This window comes from Gigantopelta aegis, chromosome 15 (genome assembly GCF_016097555.1).
Source record: "Gigantopelta aegis isolate Gae_Host chromosome 15, Gae_host_genome, whole genome shotgun sequence".
NCBI classification, from domain to species: Eukaryota; Metazoa; Mollusca; class Gastropoda; order Neomphalida; family Peltospiridae; genus Gigantopelta; species Gigantopelta aegis.
This window is the reverse complement of record NC_054713.1, coordinates 25,661,485-25,684,846: the sequence shown is the minus strand read 5'-3', so window position 1 is coordinate 25,684,846 and position 23,362 is coordinate 25,661,485. Positions and strand designations below refer to the sequence as shown.

The window sequence follows — 23,362 nt, the reverse complement described above, 5'->3', positions numbered from 1 at the left end:
AAAATTGGGTAATCGTCTGGGTATGTTATGTATCTTTAAATAGCATGTGTGCGGCATCAAAGAAAAACTATCATGTCAAATGCAGAAGTTTTTGTTGACAGAAGTATATTAATTTGTGTTGATAAAAATAAAGCAATATGTTTACAATTTGCCAGTTTGTGTTAAGTATAAACAATTAAAAATACAAACACACACAAACATACACAAACACACACACACACACAGAGACACAAACAAACATACACACACAAACATACACACAAACATACACACACACATACACACACACATACACAAACATACATACACAAACATACATACACATACAGACACAAACACACACAAACATACATACACAAACACACATACACTAACACACACAAACATACACACACAAACATACATACACAAACATACATACACAAACATACCTGTATCAACAACGTTCAAGTGCATATTACATCTCAAAATAATATCTATTTAACATGAAATGATAGTGGACATTTAAAAAATAATAGTAATAATAATCAACAAACAAAAAAACTCGAAGGGCTATTCAATTTACATCACCCTATAAATGTACAAATATAAGTGACTATATTGCCACTGGGCTATATACATTGTAGGTCTATGGTTTACATGTGACAATAAGGTTAAAATTTATTTTAATTTCACGTGTATTATTAATATGGAATTTATGGTCCACCACACATCGTTTCCAGTTATTTTTCTTGAATATTGAATATTCAGAATTAATCTGGATGTTCCGCTTCAAAACCCATACCATATCAAAATGGTTAATATATTACAATTGCTTTTCAGACGTTTCAGCCCCGGTGCATGTTTGGCCCTAGAGGTTTTGGCCCCTGTCAGTTATAACCCCATAACCCTAGTCATTTCAGCCCTGCGGTCACATCTCGGTTTGTGTTTGATTAAATGATACTATTTAATCAATGTGTGTTTTGCTGTTTATTTTAGATATCATTACTTTGTGTGCAATGTTTTGACAAAGTAAAGTAGGGTGTGTGTGTGTGTGTGTGTGCATGCGTTTAATTAAGTGTAAAAAGACTACTTACAGATGTAAGCAAACAATTCATATTAGCGAGCCATTTTAATTAATTATTACATTAGAAATTATAAAGAAATGTTTCTTTGGTAGGTATTAACATGCTTATACCCAAATTATTATTTTATTTTCCATAGCAATATATTTATCTTAACATTACTGACATTAAACATCTGGGGTCGAAACAACCTGATACCTTACAATTTACAGTAGTGCAGGCTAGTCCGAATGGAAGTAGAAACAAAGTGTGGTTTTAAATTTGATACTAAATCAGGCACGGATGCAGGATTTCTGAAAAGGGGGAGGGGGGGGGGGGCTTCCAAATGTTATTACTAATCTCTCCTTTTACACATTGCGCCTCTTACAGCATTTAGAACAGTTAATATGATAATAATGGTCGGTTTTCAAAAGGGATTGGGGGGGGGGGGGTGTGTGTGTGTGGATCCGGACGAATGAATGGGCCGTATATATATGGAATGAATGAAGTGGGGGGGGGGGGGGGAGGACCAGGCGGATATTTTGCCCTGTGAAATCTAAAAAACAACGGGTATAGGATACATCAATGAATAAATGTACTTTATTAACAAATAAAAATTAGGGCAAAATGAAACGAAACATGGCGCGGAACGACTCAGTTAGAGGCACGAATCGACCCTGGTTTACTTTTAGCTCTAGTCCTGGCTCTGGGGGTAGTTTGCATACATTTCTCTTTTAGAGAGTTAACTTAAATTTTCTTGTTCTATATTATTACACATTGCGCCTCTTACAGCATTTAGAACAGTTAATATGATAATAATGGTCGGTTTTCAAAAGGGATTGGGGGGGGGGGTGTGTGGATCAGGACGAATGAATGGGCCGTATATATATGGAATGAATGAAGTGGGGGGGGGGGGGGGGGAGGAGGACCAGGCAGATATTTTGCCCTGTGAAATCTAAAAAACAACGGGTATAGGATACATCAATGAATAAATGTACTTTATTAACAAATAAAAATTAGGGCAAAAATGAAACGAAACATGGCGTGAAATGACTCAGAGGCAAGAATCGACCCTGGTTTACTTTTAGCTCTAGTCCTGGCTCTGGGGGTAGTTTGCATACATTTCTCTTTTAGAGAGTTAACTTAAATTTTCTTGTTCTATATGCCAAGCTCTTCAGAAAATTTTTGGGTAACACTTCCAGGTTAAGTACATTTTCTCAGCAGAGCACCTTTATGATTTTTGGTTGGCCGCCAAAAGCCTAAAATGACAATATTGGAGTTTCATGCAATGAATAATTATTTGACACCCATGTAATTAAGCATTATTCATTGTCATAAACCTAGGTTTGGGGTACAAAATGACCTTATTTTACATATTTTTGCTCGGAAATCGCTTTCGATTTGAAAGTAGCTCAAAGTCTAATGGCTTCTCAGTCAACCAATACTGTAAACAGAGTTCCACAAATTGGCCAAAAGTTTCTTCATTAAATGCTCGGAGCAATACAGTTTTCATGTTGATACCTTGGGTTGCTGGATGATACCCATAGGGCCCATTGTATCCCTACACCCTAAAATAAACACTTTCAGGGCATTTCTTCAAATGACCATATCTCCTAAAGTAAGACGTTAATCTTTGTGTCTATAAATATGTTTTGATCTCCCAAAAATTGATTGGTACCATTACTATTTTTTGGAGTTGACCTAATTAGCATAATTCCAAGATGGCATCCAAAATGGCCACGGAATACAGAATTAGACATGACTTCGCATACAGAAGAATATTTCAAGTGAGATTACTACCTGATTAGTGCAAAAGTTTCAAACATACCAAAATACCGCAGAACTCAAGCTAATCTTATCAGACAATTACATTTTTTACAGGAATTGAGTGATGTTTTCTTACACCAACAGAATTTGCAACATTTGACCTCAAATTGAACTGATACACTTATCCATACATGAGCATATGACTGACCAATTAACCTCGAGGGTTTTCTATGATGTTGCAGCCATTAGTTGACCTTGGTCATGCTCATAGCCACAATCTTGCGGTTTCAGTGATCAACAGTTCCAGAATTGAGATGGCTCTGCAAGGCATGCATCGTGGTGTGGGCATTATAGAACGCACGCTGGATATGAGGCAGAATACCATGACTGGTCGGGGGCAGGTTGTCGAGAGAGCTGCCTTTACTGAAATCTAAAGGTCACAGACATTTGTGGTATAACATTTGTGGTAACTCAGCACCTTCACCAAATAATGCTCAGCATTGCGAATCATGGCTGTAGAGAGGGCTGAATATCTTTTCTTGTTACCTGGTAGAGTACAATGGAGTATTGTCGAGATTCAGAAGTATTTCCACGAAGATGACGACAGATTAGTTTCATCAGAAAATGACATGAAAACTCAGAGGAGATTCTGACAGTTGAAAAGGCCAGTAAAACGAATCTTACGAACAGTGGCCATGATGTCTATAACAAAGACAAGTTTCTTTGATGTGTATATTCATAGTCCTCAGTCTTGAGATGAGTTTCTAATGCTACAGTCACATATCCACCGATTTGGGATAAGGCACCCGTACGGGCCCACATTTCTGGGAAAATTGGCAAAATCTCATGGCAGCTTTTAGTGTGGAGTTAAAAGTTCCTGATGTGTTATAGAAATTATTATTGGCCGTAAACCTGTAGACACGTTGTATACAACATCGCACGGGCCCAGTATGGCCCCCGCAACATCCGTACAGATGGCACTGAATTTCAGGCCCCTCAAATTGTACGGCAACCATATTATTTCCAAGATCATCGTACACGTATCTTACGATATCTGTGCGAGTCCCTCACGAGCCCTGTATGATTTGTAAAAATCAGGTATCTTATGGCTCCTGTCTGACTGCCATGCAGCATCCATAGGATTATCCCACAGGTGCCTCGCGATTGGAGTTGAGAAAACTTCAAAAGGCACCACGCGGGCCCCACTGAATATGTGGCTGCTACACATGGATGCCGCAGACCCCTGCAATACCCCCGATTTTCCGAAATCTTAGAAATCTGCAGTAGGTAGAAAAATTTGTATGGGGCCCAGTGGATATGTGACTGTTGCATAACTCTTTGAGTAGTGGGCTTTTCTCTGGGCTGGTCATCATCCCGTTGTTGAATCTCAAAATAATGAAAACCACCAGAAACAAGCCACAGCAAACAATCACGAAGATAGCGAGGGAGGTGAATATTGTGGAGAAAATGATTGAAATTGCCCGTGATCGTGGCCTCACAACAAAGGACCTTTTGAAATATGACATCATACCATCTCCTCTCCTGTTCAGTGACAACGATATGATGACCAGCCCACCTCTATCAAACTAGGAGGAAATGTTCTGACCTTCAAACAACAAGAAGCTTCTTCTGGAGAAACTAATCCATCGTCATTTTCATGGAAATACTTCTGAATCTCGGCAATACGCCACTTTACTCGACCAGGTAACGAGAAAAGATAAGAGCTGGCAGTCTGTTATGGTTTACAAAGACAAAGAAAAAGATCTTGCCCACCTTCTATCATCATTTGAAGAAGCTGATCTTCGTATACCCATTCATGTCTTGGATTCTCTTGAGGCAGAACACAAAGTATGTGTCCAGTGATACAGATATAATTGTCGCCCTGCTTTACCACATCCCCGTATTTCTGCAACACGACCATGACGAGCTGTGGGTACGAACTGGAGTCGGAGATTCCACTCGGTAGGTGTGTGTCTCTTCATACTCTGTTCACCTCCTGGGTCGTCAGCACTGTACAGTATTCCCAGCTTAGCACAGCCTTACAGGGTGTCTCATCACCAGCAAAGTTGGTATGAAGAAGACAGCTTTGAAAGCAGAACTGGAGAAGTTTCTCAAAAACTTTGGGAGATATTCAACCCTCTCTACAACCATGATTTGCAATGCTGAGCATTATTTGGTGAAGGTGCTGAGATACCACAAATGTCTGTGACCTCTATGCAGGTTTTAGATTTCAGTAAAGGCAGCTCTCTCGACAACCTGCCCCCGACCAGTCATGGTATTCTGCCTCATATCCAGCGCGCGTTATATAATGCCCACACCACCATGCATGCCTTGCAGAGCCATCTCGACCCGGAAACTGTTGGATCACTGAAACCGCAAGATTGTGGCTATGAGCATGACCATGGTCAACTAATGCCTGCAACATCGCCAAAAACCCTCGAGGTTAACTGGTCAGTCATATTCTCATGTCATAAGTGTATCAGGCCAATTTGCCCTTGCAGGATGGCTGAGGTCAAATTTTGCAAATTCTGTTGGTGTTAAAAAACAACACTCAATTCATGTAAAAAAATGTAATTGCTCGATATGATTAGGTTAAGTTCTGCTGTATTTTGGCATGTTTGAAACTTTTGCACTAATAATGAAGTAATCTTTAAATAGTAGTATTTAGGACAGTTATCAATGATAAATAATGATAATTCATGAAAGGTTCATTTGTACTATATTAAACACCACGTATGGGCCTGATGTTTTTAATGATTGAACATCATTCTTTATTAATGTGGACTTTTTGATTGGATGTGTTTTTTAATTATTATCTGGGATAAGGTAGGGAGGAGGAGGGGTGGAGAATTTGTGTATTTGACTCTCTTTTTTTAAGTGTCACTTGAAATGTTCTTCTATATGTGAAGTTATGTCTCATTCAGTATTCTGCGGCCATTTTGGATGCCATCTTGGAATTATGCCAATTAGGTCAACTCCAAAATATCACAGTAATGGTACCAATCAATTATTTGGGGTTAAAAACATATTTATAGACACAAAGACTAACTTCTTGTGACACTTACTTTAGGAGATATGGTCATTTGACGAAATGTCCTAAAAGTGTTTATTTTAGGGGGTAGGGATACAATGGGCCCCATGGGTATCATCCAGCACCCCTAGGTATGAAATTGAAATCTGTATTGCTGTGAGCACGTATTGAAGAAACTTTTGGCCAATTTGTGGAACTCTGCTTACATTATTAGTTGACTGAGAAGCCATTAGACTTTGAGCTACTTTCAAATCGAAAGTGATTTTCGAGTAAAAATACGTAAAATATGGTCATTTTATACCCCAAACCTAGGTTTATGACCATCAATAATGCTAAAATATAGTTTGTAATATAAACACAATTGAAATAAATCACAATGAATCATTTAAGGGTGTCAAATAATGATTTAGGCCAAGAGAATGAAAGTTATTGATTCGCATCCGAACAATTTTAAAAACACGAGGCTTTTTTTCATTTTTCATTATTCATTATTTTTATTGATCTATTATTTCCATAGTAGATTCAAGTCCAAATGAGTCGACACATCAAGAGTTTTGGAATATACAGCTTCCTGCTTGAGGATTCAATGCTCTACTGGGCTACACTTCAGAATTTATGACGGAGATAGCAGCTTTGGCGCGAAGGACCCCGTAGACATTACCACTATTGACGATTTGGAATTTGAATTTGTGTGATGATCATTAAGTGTCTTTTTTGTGCAAATAATGAATTTTTTTGTGAATAATGAACATTTTCAGCATACCTTTCATGGCATGCGGGCGGTGGACGCAAATCTATAACTTTCATTCTCATGGCCTTATTGCATGAAACTCCAATATCGTCATTTTTGCCTTTTTGCGGCCAACCGAAAATCATAAATGTGCTCTGCTGAGAAAACGTACTTAACCTGGAAGTGTTACCCAAACATTTTCTGAAGGCCTTGGCATATAGAACAAGAAAATGTAAGTTAACTCTAAAAGAGAAAATTCAGAAATGTATGGAACTACCCCCACGCCCCAGAGCCTATACTCCTCCCGTAACTTTACAGAAACGGAATTAATTGACTGCTGCTGATGCGTAAACCTACCTCAGTGTTATATAATGTAGACTGAACAAATCATTATGGTTAACATACCATACTACAACTATTGTTTAGCACGATTAATGTGGAAACGTTCATAAACAGCTGGAAATGGGGAATTCCCAGAGCAAAAATAACTCACAAATTCCATTGAATTATCTCCTCTTTGATGGTGCACATCGGGCGAGTTACATTTGTACCAGTAAAAGGGATTTAATAAGAGTAGATTATCATTTTCGTCCTCGAATGAGGCTGGAGTGGCTCCCCGGTTTCTGTGGGCCTGCTGTTTCTGACAGTCACATTTGGCAGTAGTGCAGGACGCACAGTAAAGGGACAGTCAACTCAAACAAGAGCGTTATGTGTTGGAAAGATGATGATTTTTAAGATGCATACCCGGACAACCAACACATAGGCCCTACTAACACTTTAACAAATGAAAAACGCGTAATTTTAGAGTTTATATATTTAAAAAAACATGATTATTCCTGCTAACTTGGGGCAGCCATTTTGTTTCGTTTTTGGGGCATCAGCTTGGGGCTACAGCTTGGGGAAAAGTGACGTCAGCTCAGACCAACTCCTGTATGCACAGTGTAAACAAACGCTCTAATTTACAACAAAGCGCTTCGATTTCATCAACCTGACTTGATAGTATAATAAACTATTTAACTAAATATATTTAAATTTGCATGAATATAACAAAAAGGATTTTTTTCATGGGCGGGACGTAGTCCAGTGGTAAAGTGTTCGCTTGATGCACGGTTGGTCTGGGATCGATCCCCATCGGTGGGCCCATTAGGCTATTTCTCACTCCAGCCAGTGCACCACGACTGGCATATCAAAGGCCATGGTATGTACTACCAAAAGATCCCTTGCTGCTAATCGAAAAGAGTAGCCCATGAAGTGGCGACAGCGGGTTTCCTCTCTCGATATCTGTGTGGTCCTTAACCATATGTCTGACGCCATATAACCATAAACAAAATGTGATGAGTGCGTCGTTAAATAAAAACTTTCTTTCTAATACAGTTATTTCGACAATGACAATGGTGGTTTATTTTGTATTGAAAAATAATATACTAGTATACTTATTGCTGATCTACTGGGATGGATATTATTACAGAACATTGCGATGCATCCGCAAAAATCAGGTACGTTTTGTTTCTTCAGTTCTAAGACTAATTCCTGATGTGACACCTTAAGTATTACATAACCACTGGCTCACCAGAGGGCATATTCACTGGGATGGTACAAAATGGCTGTGCCCTTTATATATAATAGCCATCACATTTAACCATTTTATTAAGTAACTATATGATTATACTTGTTGATATTAAGCAAAAGTGTGCATTATATATCGTTGAATATGCATACCAGTCCAAAAGCCTTGTGCGAGCATCCCTTTAAGTCAATACCACACTTTCTACGTCTCGGTATTCAAAACTTGTGGCACCATGTTTCAACCATTTCTCAACTGAAATAGTGCAACAAATGGACACACAAACCAAACTTACTAAATCTCGATTGAAGCAACTCGCTCTGCACATTAACAAAAATGTGCGCCCTGTGCTACCTTCGGACTAATTTGCAAGTAAAGTCTAGAAATTGAGAAGCAGGTCTAAACCATTAAATTACTGATATTAAATTTAAATTAACTCTCATTTTATGTAAATTTAAACTAATATGGTCTGTTTTTGTTGTTGTTGTTTGTTGTTGTTGTTTGTTGTTTGTTTTGTTGTTTGTTTTTGAGGGGTGGGAGGTGGCCCAGTGGTAAAGTGCTCGCCTGATATGCAGTCGGTCTTGGCTCGATCCTAGACCGAGGACTCTGACTGTAGAGGGCTAGAAGGACATTCGGACAGATATTCTGCCCTACAGACAGAGACCAAGCTATGTAATTTTCGTGCAATCGCTGCCCACCACACGGTAGTCAAAGATTCCCATTCTAATACCACAACTACCCATTTGCGTCAAAAGGGAACCAATGAATTGGCATATATACATTAATTCCATAATGAATAAAGTTAAAATTGATTAAACAAAAATATTATTAAGTTTTAAACCCATACCAACTAAAATAAAATAAAAACATTGCAAAAAAACCCAAAAATCATTGGAAAAAAAAAAAAATCTTTACAAATTAGCACCAAATTGCAAAGGTTAAATCTTATTTGTTGATACAGGAATGAAGACGGCTGATGGAACAGCCAAGATAAAGTCTCTTTGTACTGCAATATCATTATCTGGTCGCTCTAGCATTTTGGCTTCACCCAGGGCGGTATTTAAAATGAAATTTAATCTATATAATTTGATGGTAATTTGTTAAGAATCTTTATTTACATACTGGCCTTGGTGGCGTCGTGGTTATAGGCCATCTGTCTACAGGCTGGTAGGTATTAGGTTCGGATCCCAGTTGAGGCATGGGATTCTTAATCCAGATACCGACTCCAAACCCTGAGTGAGTGCTCCGCAAGGCTCAATGAATAGGTGTAAACCACTTGCACCGACCAGTGATCCATAACTGGTTCAACAAAGGCCATGGTTTGTGCTATCCTGCCTGTGGAAAGCGCAAATAAAAGATCCCTTGCTGCTAATCGGAAAGAGTAGCCCATGTAGGGGCGACAGCGGGTTTCCTATCAAAATCTGTGTGGTCCTTAATCATATGTCTGACGCCATATAACCGTAAATAAAATGTGTTGAGTGTGTCGTTAAATAAAACATTTCTTTCTTTATTTTCTTTATTTACATATACATTTTAGTTAAAAATGTTATTTGAGTTGGTATGGGTGTAAAACTCAACAATATGTTTTAATATAAGTTTTAACATTATTCATTATAGAGTTGTATGCCAATGTATTGGTTCCCTTCTGATGCAAAATAAAATGGATAGCAAAAGCTGCTTGGTGGTATAAGGTCAGAAGTAGAGCACTTGTCTAAGGTGTGATAGGTTACAGGATCAATTCTCTTCTGTAGACTAAGTTTTTTTCCAGTCCCTATTTATATTTGGGGGTACCATCATTGGTGGTTAGGATTTATATTTGGGGGTACCACCATTGGTGTAACTAGGATTGTATATTTGGGGGTACCACCACTGGTGTAACTAGGATTGTATATTTGGGGGTACCACCACTGGTGTAACTAGGATTGTATATTTGGGGGTACCACCACTGGTGTAACTAGGATTGTATATTTGAGGGTACCACCACTGGTGTAACTAGGATTGTATATTTGGGGGTACCACCACTGGTGTAACTAGGATTGTATATTTGGGGGTACCACCACTGATGTAACTAGGATTGTATATTTGGGGGTACCACCACTGGTGTAACTAGGATTGTATATTTGGGGGTACCACCACTGGTGTAACTAGGATTGTATATTTGGGGGTACCACCACTGGTGTAACTAGGATTGTATATTTGGGGGTACCACCACTGGTGTAACTAGGATTGTATATTTGGGGGTACCACCACTGGTGTAACTAGGATTGTATATTTGGGGGTACCACCACTGGTGTAACTAGGATTGTATATTTGGGGGTACCACCACTGATGTAACTAGGATTGTATATTTGGGGGTACCACCACTGGTGTAACTAGGATTGTATATTTGGGGGTACCACCACTGGTGTAACTAGGATTGTATATTTGGGGGTACCACCACTGATGTAACTAGGATTGTATATTTGGGGGTACCACCACTGGTGTAACTAGGATTGTATATTTGGGGGTACCACCACTGGTGTAACTAGGATTGTATATTTGGGGGTACCACCACTGATGTAACTAGGATTGTATATTTGGGGGTACCACCACTGGTGTAACTAGGATTGTATATTTGGGGGTACCACCACTGGTGTAACTAGGATTGTATATTTGGGGGTACCACCACTGATGTAACTAGGATTGTATATTTGGGGGTACCACCACTGGTGTAACTAGGATTGTATATTTGGGGGTACCACCACTGGTGTAACTAGGATTGTATATTTGGGGGTACAACCACTGGTGTAACTAGGATTGTATATTTGGGGGTACCACCACTGGTGTAACTAGGATTGTATATTTGGGGGTACCACCACTGGTGTAACTAGGATTGTATATTTGGGGGTACCACCACTGGTGTAACTAGGATTGTATATTTGGGGGTACAACCACTGGTGTAACTAGGATTGTATATTTGGGGTTACCACCACTGGTGTAACTAGGATTGTATATTTGGGGGTACCACCACTGGTGTAACTAGGATTGTATATTTGGGGGTACCACCACTGGTGTAACTAGGATTGTATATTTGGGGGTACCACCACTGGTGTAACTAGGATTGTATATTTGGGGGTACCACCACTGATGCTGTCATGAGGCAACATGTGAAAAAAGAGTTGTAATGATGGAAGGGGAGTCATGCATGGCCATTTGTAATATCAAGTTAGTTGAATGTATCCATTGATGCTGAAAAACGTGAATGTTTAAATCTGTAGTTTGTGTTCTGCATTAGTTAGAGATGTCACATTATTTTGTGGCTGCAGCTTGACACAAAGATCTCATACCTTTTTTAGCTGTGGCATTGTTTTTTTTTTATTTTTTTTTTTATTATTATTATTTTTTTATCCCAGTGCCCCCTTTCCTTTCTCTCCTTTGAATTCCATCTCATTTCTTCCCGATCTGGCAACTCCTCCTATCTTTCAACTTCTTTCGCTGTCCACCTCCACATCCCAGTCCTTGTCTCTCCAACCGCGACAGGTGCGTGTCTCTTGTGGCTATCTGTGCCACACACCTGTTCCCCATCAGCTATTAGCCATGGGCTTAGTCTGACCACTTCGGGGAGTGTTCAGTAGTTACTTCTGGCATTGTTAAGAGGCACTTATAACCACCTACTATGCACCCCTACTACTGGCGGTCGTTAGTTAGTGCCGTGGGTCAGACCAGCTTTATTAGCGGCAGAGGACGAGGATGCCAGGTGAGTGCAGGGATATACACAGAGACTGCACCCGTGGAGGAAGTTGAGACAGGTAGGCGATGGTGTGGACAGCTCAGAAGACAGAGTCGGAGGAAATTGACAGAAAGGGTCGAAACAGATTGAAATCGTGGGAGAAATTGGAAAGTTTTTTATATTAAGATAATGAGAATGATAGGCAGAGGGTGATAGATGAGAAAGATGAATGAATGTGTGAGCCAGCTGTGGCATTTTTAGCAGTCATGTTATTCTTTCTACTTTTTCCTAGGTATTGGGTCCATGCATTTTCAAAATATAAATTTGTGAGATCAAAGGAGAAGATATAATAAAGGCAACATAGCGACACCGAGGTGTGTTTGAAGAGCTATTCCGGTGGCCAGTGAGGCAATTGAATATCTGCACACTAGCTATTATATGAAGTAGCCATTTCCATGCCAAGTTGTGCAGACTCTTGGAAACCACACAGGTATTTACCATTGTTCTTTCATTCATTTTCTATATAAAACTTGATCAGATTTAGTTGTTTTATTTTTATATTAATTAATGCATAACATTTTGTTTGATGGTTGTGTTTGTTCTTGATGTCTTAAAGCATTCATCCATCTAAGACCAATTCATCCATCCGTCTTTCATCCATCCATCCATCCATCCATCCATCTATCTATCATCCATCCATCCATCTATCTATCATCCATCCATCCATCCATCCATCCATCCATCCATCCGTCTAATATCCATCCGTCCATCTGTCTGTCCCTCTGTCCATCCATCCATCCATTTATCCATCCATCCATCCATTCATCCGTCCATCCATTCATCCATCCATCCATTTGTCCATCTTGCATTTTCTCTAGGCTTTAGCCAGACTACTATTTTTATCCAAAAAAACACAACCCCCCCAAAAAAAACCCCACATTCCCTAAGGTCTGTTACATCAAAGGTCCACTATTAATTTAAAAACAGCCCAAAAGTTAGTTGACAATGTTCATTTTTATTTTTATACAGGTGTTGAATATGACTTAGCACTTAAAGGTCTAATTACACTGGAGAGCGGTAACGGAAAACTGCGTGTTAAAAAAATAGAACTAGTGTTTTTTCAATGGATCCAATTACACTGAATGCGGAACGGCCCAGCGGTACAGCGTTAAACTGCTTCCGATAGAACTCGAAGCAATTTTTATAAAATGCTGCATGGCAAGATTATGATTTTAGCCAGTCGTGGCAAGTGCTGTATAGTGCTAAAAAATAATACAGTGTTTATCAGAGGAATACCAGAAATGTATTTATTGTTAATGTTGATGGTGGTAGTGGTGGTTGGTGGCATGTAATATCTTGGTCGACTTGGTGTTTCTGAAACGATGCACCCATTCCCTAGACAAAACCGTCACTGCAGTACAGGCATATACATACACACAAATATCAGGTCATATGCATTATTTCTCAAAGGGAAGGGAGCTTTTTTAGGACCCTAATATGATGCATTATTTTGTTTATCAATATGTTTATATAGGCCTACGTAAGTTACCTTAAAGCCTTTCAGTATCGCTTATTGGTTTTCTCCAATTTGGGGTCTTTTTTGTGATGTCATTCTTCACTAGCTCTAACACCTGTGCAAACTGACCATGGGATATTCGGAAGTAGGCGAAGAAACGATCTTCATGTGAACTCAGTTCACATACTATTTTATGGAATTATCCTAGTTCATTCCTTTTTTTGTAAGATCTCATGAACCCAAATTTTTCTTGGTTTTCTCCAAGCACGCCTGTCTTCGCGCCAACAATAGCAGAAGTAACATCTCCCCCATCTTTACATTTTCTAGCCTTCGCCATGATGGTTTACGTGCTAAAATTATCAAGTTCCTATTTTTTACGTAAAAAACAACAACAATAATTTAAAAAAACACTGCACAGTTTTCTGTGCTGTATGTAATTTAAAAAAATGTGCAGTTTATCACTTTCTGTTTGCCGCTCTCCGTTACTGCTCCCCAGTGTAATTAGGCCTTAAAATAAACCTAGCTACAGTTGTTTCCACCAGACTGACCTCACTTGTCTGAGAAATCAGTGTTATGGTCTTGCACTAATCTGAGAAATCAATGTTATGGTCTTGCACTAATCTGAGAAATCAGTGTTATGGTCTTGCACTAATCTGAGAGATCAGTGTTATGGTCTTGCACTAATCTGAGAAATCAGTGTTATGGTCTTGCACCTCACTGATCTGAGAAATCAATGTTATGGTCTTACACCTCACTGATCTGAGAAATCAATGTTATGGTCTTACACCTCACTGATCTGAGAAATCAATGTTATTGTCTTGCATCACCTCACTGATCTGAGAAATCAATGTTATGGTCTTACACCTCACTGATCTGAGAAATCAGTGTTATTGTCTTGCATCACCTCACTGATCTGAGAAATCGGTGTTATGGTCTTGCATCACCTCACTGATCTGAGAAATCAATGTTATGGTCTTGCATCACCTCACTGATCTGAGAAATCAGTGTTATGGTCTTGCATCACCTCACTGATCTGAGAAATCAGTGTTATGGTCTTGCATCACCTCACTGATCTGAGAAATCAGTGTTATGGTCTTGCATCACCTCACTGATCTGAGAAATCAGTGTTATGGTCTTGCATCACCTCACTGATCTGAGAAATCAGTGTTATGGTCTTGCATCACCTCACTGATCTGAGAAATCAGTGTTATGGTCTTGCATCACCTCACTGATCTGAGAAATCAGTGTTATGGTCTTGCATCACCTCACTGATCTGAGAAATCAGTGTTATTGTCTTGCACCACCTCACTGATCTGAGAAATCAGTGTTATTGTCTTGCACCACCTCACTGATCTGAGAAATCAATGTTATTGTCTTGCACCACCTCACTGATCTGAGAAATCAATGTTATTGTCTTGCACCACCTCACTGATCTGGGATGTCAAATATTTGGTACTTAGACATATAGCGTTAGAGAGAAAACCCGCTACATTTTTCCATTAGTAGTAAGGGATGTTTAATATGCACAGATAGAAAAGCACATACCATGGCCATAGTTATACTAGTTGTGGCATACTGGCTGGAATGAAAAATAGATGTAACCCTATGGGCCCACCAATGGGGATTGATCCCAGACTGATCACACATCAGGCAAGTGCTTTACCACTGACAAAGACAGACTGCCATCTCCTTGACTACTCCTACCACATGGATCTTTTATATGCACTTTGATAGACAGGACAGTGCATACCATGACTGGTTGTGGGGCACTGGCTGGGTTAGGAAACACTAGCATTCTACATGTACACAGAGCCCTGTCTGTTGTATGTATAGTGTCGAATATTTCTTGTTGCCTTTATGGCAATATTTCTTGTTGCCTTTATGGCAATATTTCTTGTTGCATTTATGGCAACAGCGGGTTTCTTCTCTGATACTCTAAGCTCATAAATGCTGTATGTCTCATACCTAACAGGCACTCATAAAGCAATGAGCTGAGATGTTTTTAATGAATATTCCTTTTCCACAATATACCAAATAACTACCAGTTGTCTCCCTTGTTAGTACTAATAATTTACTTTTTACAAAAAAAAGAGAGTAAAGTTTGTTTTATTTAACGACGCCACTAGCATTGATTTTTTATCTTATCATCGGCTATTGGACGTCAAACTCATGGTCATTCTGACACTGTTTTTTAGAGGAAACCTGCTGCTGCCACATAGGCTACTCTTTTACGACAGGCAGCAAGGAATCTTTTATTTGCACTTCCCACAGGCAGGATAACACAAACCACGACTTTTGTTGAACCAGTTATGGATCACTGGTCGGTGCAAGTGGTTTACACCTACCCATTGAGCCTTGCAGAGCACTCACTCAGGGTTTGGAGTCGGTATCTGAATTAAAAATCTCATGCCTCAACTGGGATCCGAACCCAGTACCTACCAGCCTGTAGACCGATGGCCTAACCACGATGCCACCGAGGCTGGTGTGTTTACAACATGTAAACTGTCAAGTAATAACGCTTCAGATGTACGAGTATTTCTGTTAAGTTTTCATCTTTGAAAGATGATGTTAAATACATGTATAACTAAACTGGTAGTGCTCTGATAACACTTTGATCAATGATATGTGATATATAGAGGATATAATATCAGTGTCTATGATAGATGATGTTTATGACATGAGTGCTTAAATTAATATGATAATTTAGACATGAGTGTCGTAAATACCATCTGTCATGGACACAAATGTAATATTCTGTTTATTACGGTAGAATTATTCTGCTAAATTAGTAAATATACAGTCCAGTCAGCGTTTACAAACTTCCAACGTTTGTTTGCCGGCGGAGTAATTTCTATTCATTGTAGACATCTTGAAAACCCAGGGCTTGAACTTAAGAATTTGTTTCCCATGGCAATTTACAGCCCACTAACAGCAATTTATATTTGTAGCAAATAAATACGACTGAAAGGTTATTCTGGTGTATGTAGACATACATGTATGTTAAAAATGTACTAATCTTATATACTGGCAGCTAATGTATATCAGGTGTAAACATTTTGATGTCACTGAGGAGCTTTACCGATGGCACACGGTGATGCTCCCAACTTACGGCAATTTATATCTCTAGCACAGCAGTTGCCATCGGTGCTGTCGTTACGTTGGAGCCCTGAAAACCTGATCACAAGTCATTCCATTCTAAAGTGATGTCATATTAATAATAACCTCTTTATAATATAATCTTAAACTTAATACAACATCTTTTTGATAAGCTTTATATTTAACTATAATTTCAGTCAGCCATTACTCGATATTCAAATGACGTATGGATTATGTGATGTGGTGATTTTTTTTATAAATGGAAATGACGTCAAATGTGAATGATATGTCATTTTGGATAACATCACTGAAGAAAGTTGTTTCTGTGGAATGTCGTATCACTCAATTAGAAATAGATGAACTTTTATTACAGCCAGTCATTAATCGACAAAGCTAAGAGGACATACAATTATATTATGGCATACGAGGGAAGTTGTACAATAAATGTGAACCCCATTATGTTTTTCCTGGTAGGTAAAGTAAAGTAAAGTTTGTTTTATTTAACGACGCCACTAGAGCACATTGATTTTTTTATCTTATCATCGGCTATTGGACATCAAACATATGGTCATTCTGACACTGTTTTTAGAGGAAACCCGCTGTCACCACATAGGCTACTCTTTTTACGACAGGCAGCAAGGGATCTTTTATTTGCGCTTCCCACAGGCAGGATAGCACAAACCATGGCCTTTGTTGAACCAGTTATGGATCACTGGTCGGTGCAAGTGGTTTACACCTACCCATTGAGCCTTGCGGAGCACTCACTCAGGGTTTGGAGTTGGTATCTGGATTAAAAATCCCATGCCTCGACTGGGATCCGAACCCAGTACCTACCAGTCTGTAGACCGATGGTCTGCCACGATGCCACCGAGGCCAGTCATTCCTCGTAGGTAATCAATTGGTTAATAAACTTGCATGCTAAATGATTTCATGATTACTAATAGGTCTGTCTAAAATTTTGTTCTGTGTTTGAAATAGTAAATTTTTTCACAATTATTCAAAATTACAAAAAATTCTTATAATACAAACAATACAACATACCTGCATTCAGTTGAGTATAACCATAAATCTATTTATCCTTTTCAGATCTGTTTAATGTCATAATGTCCCATTTTATGTTTATGGTGTCATTTTCTGCATTGTATCAAAGGATAACATTACGTCTTTAAGTGACGTCCGCCAATCAGAATCAAGTAAATTGTATAACAGCATAAAGTTTGTAATTAGGCCTATAACAAAATAACATCAAGACAGAGTCGTTTGCATTTCATGTATTCTGTTTCTGTGTAGAACTATTATGCAACCACTCCAACCTTACACAGAGTTTACAAATACACATCACTTGATGATCAAACAAATAATACAAACACTGAACAGTAATCTAGTATTTTCTTTCCAGTAATATACAGTCAACAGATTAATACACCACACACGTTGGGTATCTAACATAAATAGTAACAAAACACAACTCCGTAAATAACATACTATATCTGGAAACCAGTTCACTTAGATTTGAAACTCAGATCAAGCACTTTGAATAAGCATCCTGCAAGTATTATATATTGGACAAAATAAGTTACGAATTCAATAAAGTATTCTACATTGAGAAAGTATTTACACAAGTATGCAGCAAGCAAAACTTTCTTTTTGCTTAACATTTATAGTGAAACAAATTTTGGCTTTGAGTTTTAATTACATCTTGTAAAAGTATACAAAACATGGACTTAGGATAACTTTAAGCATGTAGTGTTGCACTTATGGTTAAGAAGACAGTGAGGTAAATCTCAATAAAGAAATGTATATGTACTTCCCTCTTCTTTTTTTAATTCCTACATTTTGTCCTGTTCAAACAACCTCTACCAGTCAACATTTTGCTTTGAAATGCTGATAAATAGCCTTGATTTGAGTATGGCGTAAAATTTTCAAGTTTTAAAAGAAGATTTCTGCTTTTATTTTTGAATGATTTTCACATCAGTGCAAAAAGGTTTTTAAAAAAAGAGGAAAAAATGTTTAAGATGTGTAAAATATGTGTAATTACTTGTTCTGTTTAGTACTAAGTGAAAGTAGTTTGATTGTTTGGGTCCTCGCCCCAGACAACTCTTCTTCATCCAGTGTTTAGTACCAGGCCAGCAAGGTGAAAGATATGTCTACAAAATATTCTAATGTTCACAAATATTAACTTGATCACACATGGATAATGGCATTTATTAGCATACAAGAGTGCGTTTTACTCACCCTTAGGCCAAACTAGTTATTTATGTCAATATTATATCTTTTTACTGAATATTTGCCTTAAATGTTTCACCAGATGCGTAGGTTAAATACATTCTCAAACCAGTGATGTTTAAAAAAAAAGACACCTTCTAGAAAACAAGCGTAACATGAGCAGTCAGTATGTTAGCATGATTATGAAAATCATTTTTAAAATATTAAATTTCTTTCTGCTGTGTATACCCCTACCCCTTCCCTGTGTAATTCTGAAATACATTAATTAATTGACTATAGTCCGTTTGCGTGAAAAGGAAATCGATAAATTGTCATATAACTATAATGAATAGTTACAATTAATTAGTTTTAAACCCATATCAACTCAAATAACTTTTCTCTTCTTTTTTTTAAATTCTGTGTAAATAAAAAAAATTCTTTACAAATTATCATCAAATTGCATATATGCTAAATCTTAATTTTCCATGCAAGTACATTTATATGAAGACAACTGATGGAACAGCCAACATAGAGAATGCACATCCAGTCCAACATGTATCTTTATAATCTCAGTGTACTGCATTATTGATTACTTTGATAGCAATGTAGCTGAGGCTGTTCTAGCATTTTGTCTTCATCCCAGTATTAAAAATGAGATTAATCCATATAATTTGATGGATATTTTTTTTAACAAACTTTTTTATTTACACAGAAATATTTAGCAAAAAAGTTTTATTTGAGTTGGTATGGGTTTAAAACTTAGTAATATGTTTTAATATAAGTTTTACCATTATTCATTAGAGTTATATGTCAATTCATCAGTTCCCTTTTCACGCAAACAGACTAACAAGCTTGACAATTCTGTCAGGATTATCTGTGTCTCATGTCACTTACAAAAGGAATATTGTGGGAAATGAAATATTGAATTATATAAACAACTAGCTATTTTGTTTGAAATTGTTTGTGAAATATGCTTCATCCTTTAAGTTGGTAGTTTTGTCCAGTACACATGTATGTGAGATAGATTTCTTGTGTGTGATTATTATTTAAACACTTTCTCTTAGATAGGCATTTTGTTTGAAATTGTTTGTGAAATATGCTTCATCCTTTAAGTTGGTAGTTTTGTCCAGTACACATGTATGTGAGATAGATTTCTTGTGTGTGATTATTATTTAAACACTTTCTCGTAGATAGGCATCTTGTTTGAAAAAAATCCTAAAAGCATTAATTTAATATATTGAAAAAGGTACAAAGGTACTGTACACATGAATATTTCCCATTGTTTTTGTTATTTATCGCTGCGTAATGGCTTTTAAATGTGTTGGATTGCTGTAACCCAAATCATTATTTAAAGGGACTATCCTGAGTTTTCAGCCTAGCAAGACTTCCATTTGTCCCATCCATTAAACAAAATCAACACATCCTGTTTTTCAAAACACTGTCTTACCTTAACATATTTTGAATGTAAAACATTATACCGATAAATACATTTACAATTACCTTTGGCTGAATTATTTCAAATTTTGTTTGGCCATTAGAAAAAATAATAAATTCATACGTGCAAAATTATGTTAAACAAAAATCGATATACATGTAGAGATATTACAAAAATTATAATGTCCAGAAATGCATTGGTTACAGAGGTGTTACGTAATTCTTTTTCTAAGCAGGCAAATGTAAGTAAATTTTAATTTTATTTGAGAAAACGTTTTAAAATGGATACATCCTCAGGATAATCACTTTAGTAAATTTATTTTATTTTAAAAATATTTTGATAAAAAGGAAAACTGACAGATAATGAGCAATAAATAAGTTGCATGTATAAAGTGACAAACCCAGTTTTTAAACACTATACCACATACGTTCCAATATTAGATCCATTTTTGATAACTGAAATCCAACATTACTTACAGATCATTGTTTAGATTATACTTTTCCATATACCCAAGTGTTTCTGGTCAACTTACCGTTTGTAATACTGTAAAATGTATTTTCCATAATTCTAAAAAATGCTTGTACATTTGAAAGTAAGGAAAGCACTAATCTATTTTCAGAGGGTATATTTCCCTATTTAATTGTCACAGATTGATGTTTCACTTTGTTGTAAGTTAATATAATTTAACCAGACTTAGTGTCTCATTTTCATGGGTTAAAACAGGGTCTGCCACTTTAGGCAGTGTAAATTATATTTGCCTTAGTATTTTTTGCCTGAAAATTATACATTACTTAGAACTTATTGCCCAGCCAGTGCACCACAATTGGTATACCAAAGGCCATGGTATGTGCTATCCTGTCTGTGGGATGGTGCATATAAAAGATCCTTTGCTACTAATGAAAATAATGTAGCAGGTTTCCTCTCTAAGCCTATTTGTCAAAATTACCAAATGTTTGACATTCAATAGCTGATGATGAATAAATCAATATGCTCTAGTGGTGTTGCTGGAAGGGTCAGTAATTGAAGACGAAATTACGGCAGAAGAAAGAATTGATCTGGGCTGAATTCTAACAGTTGGTTTACAGCTAACCATTTTTAATGTTGGTCTACATCATTTTTCTTAGTTATTTGTGTAACAGTCCCAAACACATACATACGATTAAATATAGCATTTTGCAAATCATCCTAATATCATGGTCCACTTATAACATATAGATTATTTATTCTAATATCTAACAGTGAAAAAAATGACAAGATGAAGATGCATAAGTTCTGCCATATTTGTGATCATAATCTTGTATGATAAAGATTTGTTCTACCATGATACAAGTTACATATTTATGTACATTGAAACTACAGGCTAACTATAACACTTGTGATTTCAGCAGTTTCTAAAAATGAGGAAGAAAAGCATGATAGAAATAATGTTTAACATGTCGAGCACGAAGTAGTCTGCTTGAAACATGATCTTGCTGTCAACATAACTTTGTCTCTGTTAGATGATCAGATATTGTTCAACACATTGTTGTGTCCTTTTGTCTTAATTATAGTCATTCTGAATTCCTCAAGCTGCTGACAGATTTATGACAGCAGGTATTTGATTGGTCAATGAAATGTCATCTCAGACATCATTTCAGTGAGATCAGAATAAGAAGGTGACCCAGTCTTGGACAGAACTCTCTGTGCCCATGACAGGCATGCGTGAACAGTTCTCTGATAGAAGCATGCCAAGAATTACCCACACCCACAGAAGATGATTACAAATGTTAATCCCCACTTTAAGATCTTCTAAGCTGTGGCAAGTATCTAAACACGACACTCCATTGTGCCCTGTAAATGGTATTAAATATTGTTAGAAACCAAAACAATTTGAAAGTCACTAAATATATTTTGTTGGTTATACAAACTGTAATACTTGAAGCCTCATTCCCTCAAAAGCAGTGTATATGAATACAAACCGGCACATATATTACATTTAGATTTACATGTATACATGTAAAATGAGAATGTAAAAATCTGAATAATTTTGGATGTTCTTCAAGATAACAAATATTGTTGCATGAAAATGTGATTGAATGATTAAAAGTTTAAAAATTACAGTAAATACAAACCAAAAAAAAGAAAGAATTAAAATTATCAATAATAAATGTTAAAAACATATTTTTTAAGTAATAAATTAAAAATAAGATAAAATCAGTAAAATCTGAACTAGGAATGTAGATCTGTACATGCAGACAGACATGCAGTGTTGAAATTCACATGTGAATAAGCATGAAAAACCCATAGACTATTATCAAAACTGTGGCACAGTTGATATGTATATTGCAGCATTTTGGTATAGTGCAAACTCCAAAGGAAGCAAAAATGTTTGTTGTTGTTCTTGTTTTTGAAGTGGTAAAAACTAATATTGGAAAGCAACAAGGAGACACTCCAGATCCTTATTTGTTTATCCTTTTATTTCCGACAAATGGCCAGATTGATTTCCATTCTAATATACTAAAAGGCAAAAGTTATTGTGGCATGGATTGTTTGGAGTAATAAATTTGTGAATGGATTTATTGATGTAAACCAGAGGAAGTGTGCATGAAACAGCTCCAAGAAATGCAACCAAGCAGTTGTTGCAGCGATTGCATGCTTTGTGCAAGAAACATGGAATATTCGGGAGAAATTCTGTTCAGTGTTCACCATAAAAGGCCAGACATTCAGTCTCAAATCATTGCCACTCTGTGCAGCCTTCAGAAGTCCAGAAGTCAGAAAAACACCATTAGTGAACTGTTTGATGCAGTTTTGTCATGCTACGCCTCAGTGAAAATGACAGATGGCAAGTCATAGGGATGCTTGAATCTGGGACCTCGCAGTGGGACGTCGCATGTCAATTCAGTGTCCACAGAAACACTATATGGCACTTTTGGCAGTGATATCAACAAAACCAGGTCAGGGACCATCCCTGTAGTGGCCAACCACCCGTGCAAGATGCTCAGCCAGAAGGCCAATCCTGATGCCAGAACATCGACGTCAACGTCTCCAGTGGTGCAGACAACACCTGTGATGGATAGCATGTGACTGGAGATGTGTCCTCTTCACTGATGAATCCCATTTCCTTCTCCACAGATCTGATGGCAGGACACATGTTTACAGATGTCAAGGTTAACGTTACGTCATGCCATGTTCTTGAAGGGGATCATTTTGGAGGTGATGGCGTTATGATATGGAGTGGAATTACAGCCACATGCCAGACCCAAATGGTTGTGATTGAAGGCAATTCA

General features: G+C 37.4%; 1 protein-coding gene and 1 long non-coding RNA gene across 3 annotated transcripts in view; one reads left to right on the top strand and one right to left on the bottom strand.

Annotated features, from left to right (window-relative positions):
• The window catches only part of LOC121390424 (caspase-3-like), a 39,605-nt gene extending 31,913 nt beyond the window's left edge, over positions 1-7,692 (bottom strand). Inside the window, exon 1 of one of the 2 annotated variants that reach the window (XM_041522235.1) lies at positions 7,065-7,692. The gene's annotated coding sequence lies outside the window, so the exon portion shown is untranslated. The other variant, XM_041522234.1, reaches the window with a different exon arrangement.
• Positions 7,693-8,005: 313 nt separating this feature from the next.
• Positions 8,006-23,362, top strand: part of LOC121390559 — an 83,073-nt gene continuing 67,716 nt past the window's right edge. The window contains exons 1-2 of the long non-coding RNA XR_005960228.1: positions 8,006-8,067; positions 12,137-12,334. This is a non-coding gene — a long non-coding RNA (uncharacterized LOC121390559). The remainder of the gene's footprint in view (positions 8,068-12,136; positions 12,335-23,362) is intronic.